Source organism: Gracilinanus agilis, chromosome 3 (genome assembly GCF_016433145.1).
Source record: "Gracilinanus agilis isolate LMUSP501 chromosome 3, AgileGrace, whole genome shotgun sequence".
Lineage (NCBI taxonomy): Eukaryota > Metazoa > Chordata > Mammalia > Didelphimorphia > Didelphidae > Gracilinanus > Gracilinanus agilis.
Genome location: NC_058132.1, coordinates 308,299,258 through 308,306,749, shown reverse-complemented (window position 1 = coordinate 308,306,749; position 7,492 = coordinate 308,299,258).

The following is a 7,492-nucleotide window of genomic DNA, read 5'->3' as shown; positions in this document are numbered from 1 at the left end:
AAGGACTGACTTATTAGAAATATATTACCCAAACTCTAAAACTTGACTTCTGCCATATTTGGAAAAATTATTTCTAGACAGGAGAGCCAGGAAGTCAAGCAAGCAGAAAGGCAGAGGCCATTTATAAGCATGAGACATGAGTTCAGAGCCATGGACAGCAGATAACTTAGGTCCAACTATCATAAGTGACTGAGAGAAGTCTAGTGCTGGTCCAGAAGAGAGAAATCAGTAACACATTCTTTTCTAGCTTCCTCCCTTTCTCCAGGGAAGAAGTGGAATGTCCCCATGGACTATTTGCTCACTTTAATTTCCCTGATTCCCTCTGGAAACTCCAGTCTTTGTTCTAAATGCACGCTTTGGTTTCTAAGGTTTAAAGTCATAATAAAAATATTGGCCAATGTAAAACTCAGTAGTTCCTGAATTCAGATGAAAGGAAGAGAAGGAAGAGAAGGAGGGAAAGAAGAAAAAGAAGAGAGAATGAGAAAAAGAAAGAGAGAGGAGAGCAAGGAAGAGGAGAGAAAGAGAGAGAGAGAGAGAGAGAGAGAGAGAGAGAGAGAGAGAGAGAGAGAGAGAGGGAGGGAGGGAGGGATGGAGGGAGAGGGAGAGGGAGAAGCAGAGAGACAGAGACAGACAGAGACAGAGACAGAGACAGAGAGAGAAAGATCTTTATTTAAGAGAAATGAAATACTGCCTGCCCTTTGATCCAGCCATACCACTGTTGGATTTATACTCCAAAGAGACAATAAGGGAAAAAGACTTGTACAAAAATATCGATAGCTGCACTCTTTGTGGTGGCAAAAAATTGTAAAATGAGGAGATGCCCTTCTATTGGGGAATGGCTGAACAAATTGTGGTGTCTGTTGGTGATGGAATACTATTGTGCCAAAAGGAAGAATGAACTGGAGGAATTCCATGTGAACTGGAATGACCTCCAGGAATCCTCTGATTGACTGACAGCTCAGCATGTTTGCCTAAAGCTAAAATCCCTACCCTTGGGTCCTTAAATTTTCAAAGGAGAACAGACATACACAAACAACTATAACTTAAAACAAGAGGTATCTATTGTAGGACTATAAAGTTTTCTGAACAGAAAGAGGAGGAAGAGATCACTTCTTGAAGGAAGGGAATCATGGATGTCTTTATGGAGGAGGTACTATTTAATTTGAGGGATGGGCATGATTTTGACAAGTGGAGATAAGGTGATAACCTTGTAGGCATAAAAACAATCCATGAATCTAGGTGCTCAGGGCATAAAGCAAAAGACATGATTGGAGAATGAATGACAGAATCTAGATGGACCTGGACATAAGGTTGGAGGAGGGAAGAAGTAACATAAGGTAAGGCTAATATTGCTGGACCAGGGATCATTGTGTTTTGGTGGAAAAGACCTAAAGTCAGACAACCTAGATTCAAGTCCCACTTCTGATACCTATTATTTCTGTAACTGTAGATAAAGTCACAACCTCTCTGGACCTCATTTTCCTGATCTGAAAAATAAGGACCTTGACCCAGATGACTTCTGAGGTCCCTTCCTGATCTAGATCTATGATCCTATGATCCTTGAATGTCAGCCTAAGTAAGAAGTTTGGACTTTATTCAATAAACAACAGCAGAGGCCATTGAGGGTTCTTAAATAAGGAAGTAACAGAATTTGAGCTGTCCATTAGGAAAATTAGTCTGACATCTGTGTGTAGGATGGAGAGACTGGGGACAGGGAAATTAGTTAGAAAACTATTGGAATAAGCTGGGAAAGAGGGAATATGATTCTAAAATCAGGATAATGACGATGGAAATAGAAAGATTGTGATGGAAGGGAGAGATATGACAGCGATATGTATAATAAATGAGACTTGGTAAATGATGGGATATCAAACCTGAAGAAAAGGGAGAAGTTAAAGATGATCTGGAGGGCTGGGGGTCTGAGCCTAAGTGACAAAAGAATAGCAAAATCAGGAGAATAAATGATGAAAGAATGCCCTTTCCTAGAAGAAGGGATGTTCATAACTCCATTGAGCTTTTAGACTTATTTTACACTAGAGTCTCTCCAAAATCTTTTTTCCATTACTTGCCTCCAAATCTTTGGGATCCCCATGCTTAGAATGTGCTCCCTCTTCACCTGGGAATCTTGGAATCTCTAGCTCTCTTTTTTTTAAATTTTAATTTTAATTTTAAACCCTTAACTTCTGTGCATTGACTCATAGGTGGAAGAGTGGTAAGGGTAGGCAATGGGGGTCAAGTGACTTGCCCAGGGTCACACAGCTGGGAAGTGTCTGAGGCCGGATTTGAACCTAGGACCTCCCGTCTCTAGGCCTGGCTCTCAATCCACTGAGCTACCCAGCTGCTCCCTCTAGCTCTCTTAAAGGATCAACTTAAATGCCATCTACACAAAACTTTTCATTACTTCTTAATTAACACTTCTTTCCATGCCAAATTACTATATTTATTTCATATGAATTTTTCTGTTTGCTTATCTAGATACAAAATACTCTAGTAAAATGTAAGCTTGTTGAAGACAAGAACTGTTTTCATTTTTATCTTTGTATTTCCTAAGCTTGAAACAATGCCTGAGACTTAAGAAATGTTTCATAAATGTCTTGAATTTAGTACTATCATTAGGTGGAAGAGATAATTAATTAATTGATTGATTTTGTTAGGATATTTGGAAAATATCTTGTGGTCTATTATCTCTTTCAATCCTCTCATTTTAGAGATAAGGAAACTGAAGATCCAAAGTTTAATTTTGATAATAAGAAGGTCAATACCCTCTCTGTCTCTTGACAAAATTCTTGACGCATAGCACTTTACTAATATTATTCCTCACAATGACTCCTGAGAGATAGATGCTATTATTATGCCTATTTCACAGATAATAAAAATTGAGGCAGAGGTTAAGTGATCCGACTACAGGGAATTTGAACTTAGGGCTTCCAGATTCCAGGTGCAATGCTCTAACCACTGGCTACTGAGTCGTCTCCTTATAAGCTTCCTATATGTAAGCTGATGTCTTCTACCTCGAGTCTTTGTTTAGATTGAACTTTTGGGATTCTTCTTGGAAAGGTGAGAATTGCAAAGTTGATTCTATGTACTCTGTTCTACCTCCTGACAAGTTAAATGTTAGCATTTGCTATTTTTTATCATAGATTTAAAACTAGAAAGTACTTCAAAGGCCATTTGTTCAAACCCTCGCAGTTTTTACAGATGGGGAAACTCAGACCCAGGAAAGCTATAGGTGACCTAGCTAAGGTCATTCAGGTATTAAGTGTCAAAGGCTGTACTTGACCCCCAATCCTCTTATTACACTGACAGTGCCTTTTTCACTAAACTATCTTGTACTCTAATCAATTTTTATATCAGAGAGATACAGAGAGGGGATTTCTAATCAGTGCGAATTAGTTCTGCAGTTTGAAGGACTGATCAATTGAGGTGCTGTAAAGAGAACATATGTGTAATGTAAGCTGGCAGTCCCAGAGACACAAACATTTCCTGTTCCAAGTCACTGACTAACTTAATAAACTAATTCAAACTAAGGCATTATTAATGAATAATAATCCCTTCCACCTAATAATCTTCTTCCAAGCTCCTGTGATATTTACTGTCTAATCCATTCATTTGGCACATATTTGTTATTTGATATTTATGAGAAACCTATCATCTCCCCAACTAGACTGTAAATTCCTTTTAGGCAGAGGCTATGTCTTCTACTTCATTCTATATCTATAGTCTAAAATGAAAAAAAGCAATTAAGGAATAATTAAATGAAAAAAAGGTGTGGTATTGAAATTGAAAAAAAGTGTGGTATCTTTAAGTAGAGAGTAAGCTTTAGTACTTATTTTCTGTACATGTGTGCTATCATCGGCAACAATCGGTAAACTAAACTGTATTTACCATATATGTAATGATTATTACATACATTCTACTTCCGGGGTGCTTGTAATGTTAAACATTCCATTCAAACATGGGAAAAAGTTGTCTCATAGCATTTGTCACTCCTCCTTTTCCCTCATTTTTTTGGCTTCCCACCAAAAGTCCAATCAGCTAGCTCACCTGCATTGCCTTAATAAAGATATTGTACAAGGGTGGTTTGAATTGTGTCAACAAATGGGGAAACGAAAGTGTTTGAGAGGAACAACTGGGTGTTACCCTGGTTTCCAGGAAAATGATAAAACTCTATCTCTAGTCCTCAAGGGATCAGTGGCTTTCCTTGAAGCTCAGCCTATTCAAAGCCAGGCATACCTTCAGAGACAGATAAATGGAATATTATTATGCAATAAGAACATTTCATTCATTTTACTCTCTGTTGGCAAAGTGATTCTCCTTAGTCACAAATCTAAGCATGTCATTGTCCTTTGAGATCAACTTCAATGGTCTCCTTGCTTTGAAAGCCCAACCTGTCTTTCCAGCCTCATTGGACACACACTCTCTGCTCCAGGCAAATTGGTTGCATTTCTCTTCCTCACACTTGACAGTCCATCTCTTGTCTGTGTTCCATTAGATTGACTAGTCTCCATTGGAATTCCCTCCCTTATCTTTGCCACTTAACAGAATTCCTCTTTTATTTTTAGACACAGTTCAAGCAACACCTTCTACAGAAGCTTTTCTGATCTCCAAATGCAAGTGCTCCCTCTCTCAAAGTTCCTTGTATTTAATTACTTTGTGTTTATTTGTTCTCTTTATGTTTATCCTATATATACTTTTGTCTGTGTATAGGTATATCCTTGCTTCCCCCACCCCCCCTGTTAGAATACCATCTACTTGAGAACAGGGATAGTTTTATTTATTATATTTGTATAGCCAGCACTTAGCATAGTACCTGGCACTTAATAGGTGTTGAAAAAATGCTTGTTGGTTGGGCAACTACTGTTCCTCTTCAGAGTTGCCATTGATTTTCATTTTATCTTTATTTTGTTTTTACCAGTAAAAAAAAAAAAATTAGGGAGGGTCACACACTATATTTGTCCTAATCTCACACCTCTGGAGACATCTCGATGAGTACCTTTAAAACTTGCCCTATAGTAGAATATGGGTACTCTCCCAGAGACAAAGTTGAAATGATTCTTAAAGAATAGCAGGCTTCGCGAAAGTAATGTTTTGTTTGATATGAGTTTGATATAAGAGATATAAGATATAATATATAAGTAGTCAGGTTGTTAGTAATAGAATGATATATTGTGAGGGATTGCAGAATTTTAAAAAAAGATTACAAAAAGGCAAATTTCAACTTAAGATGGGGGGAAATTAGGGGCAGTTGGGTAGCTCAGTGGATTAAGAGCCAGGCCTAGAGACAGGAGGTCCTAGGTTCAAATCTGGCCTTAGACACTTCCCAGCTGTGTGACCCTGGGCAAGTCACTTGACCCCCATTGCCCAGCCTTACCACTCTTCTGCCTTGGAGTCAATACTCCAAGACAGAAGGTAAGGGTTAAAAAAAAAAAAAAGATGGGGGGAAATTCCCTAAACATTAGCGCTAAAATGGAGTTAGAATCTGTTAGCATCATAAAATGGAATGGGCTACCCTCTGTAGATGATGGGTGGGTTCCTTTTGTGGGAGGTGTTCAAGCAGAGGAAAATAATGATTTGTTGGATATGTTATAGAAAAGATTCATGCATTATATGGGGAGTTGTCTTAGACCAATGTTTCCCAAATAATACTAAATATTGCACACTGGTAAAACATTGACATTTTCTCTTCCCTCTACAATTTTCAGTGGAGCAAAAGCACTTTAAGCCTTGGGAACTGGGACCTGATGCCTCAAAGAAGGAAGAAAGAATCTAAGGTCAAGAGGGGTAGGGAAAAGGAAGAACTGAAAAAATAGTCAGGTTTTTAAGTTTTTTAGTTTATTGGTTGTAAGAACTTGGGTAGAAAATTTTTGTGGATTAGTAAAAACAGAGAAGGGCTGAGAACTGGGTCTCTGAGGTCCTTCTAAATCTGATATTCTTTGGATCTGTGATTAAATAAGTTTCTTTTGTTTGTTTTTTATTTCAAATATATTTTATTTACCCAATTTCATGTAATAATAATTTTTGACATACATTTTCCAAAATTATAAGATCCAAATTGCCTCCTTCCCTTCTCCCCCCCTACCCAGAGATGGTTTTGACCTGGGCAATATACATATTATCATACAAAATGATCATACGAGTATCAAATGTATTCCTTAATTTACTTATTCAATGATAATTTATTAATTCCTTATTACATACATCACTATTTTGCAAGGTATCATATATACAAAAATAAAAGATAAGTCCTGCTCTCAAGGAGTTTACATTTAAAAAACAACAACTTTGTTTTATCACATCACTCATTTCTAGACATGCTTCCCTTTCTCCAAATGAGCTCTTCCTTGAATCAAAGATAAACAGTGAAACAAAAACAACCCATACATTGACCAGTCTCTGTTTACAAGACGTTATTCCTATAAGATTGAAAGTTCTTTAGGGACAGAGTACCATTCTTCTATCTTCTGATATATAGTTGTTGTCCAGTCCTCTCCAGTCATGCCCAGCTTTTCTATTCTACTTATTTCACTCTACATCAGTTCATAGAAATCTTTTCATATTTCTTAGAACTCTTTGTTTTTTTTTTTTTAAAACCCATACCTTCGGTCTTAGAATCAATACTGGATATTGGTTCCAAGGAAGAAGAGTGGTAAGGGCTAGGCAAAAGGGGTTAAAGTGATTTGCCCAGGAAATGTCTGAGGCCAGATTTGAACCTAGGATCTCCCATCTTTAGGTCTGGCTCTCAATCCACTGAGCCACCCAGTTGCCCCCAGAACTCTTCATTTCTTAGCCAAGTTTCATTGGTTTAATTATATTAATTTATATAATATAAATTATTTCACATAATTTATATATAATATGTAACATATATTTGTATATTATATCTTACATAAAATTTAATATATTACATATATCTTTATATATCATTCATACTATTTATGTATTATTTACATCTTTATATACAATTTAAATAACTTTGTATAATATATAATTGATATATTTATATATTACATATAAAATATTTAAAATTATAATTTATAATATTTCTATATAACAATACATTTATGTATTTATGTATAATTTATTATGTGTTTATATTATATATAGTTCAATTTATATATTGCGTGTAATTTATAATATATATAATCATAAAACTACTAAAGGAAACCAGCAATTATTAACAGTTTTTAGCCTTTTTTCTCTTTTTTTTCTTTAGGATATTTTTCTATGGTTACATGATTCATGATTTCCACCCCCCCTCTTCTTTCCTCCTTCCTGAATCTGATAAGCAGTTCCACTGGGTTATACATGTATCATTGTTTAAAACCTATTTCTGTGTTATTCATATTTGCAGGAGAGTGATCCTTTAACATCAAAACCACAATCATATCCCTATTGCACCAAGTGATCAATCACATATCTTAAAATTTTTTATTTAATTAATTAATTTATAATATTTTCCCATGGTTGCATGATTCCTGTTCTTTCCCTCCCC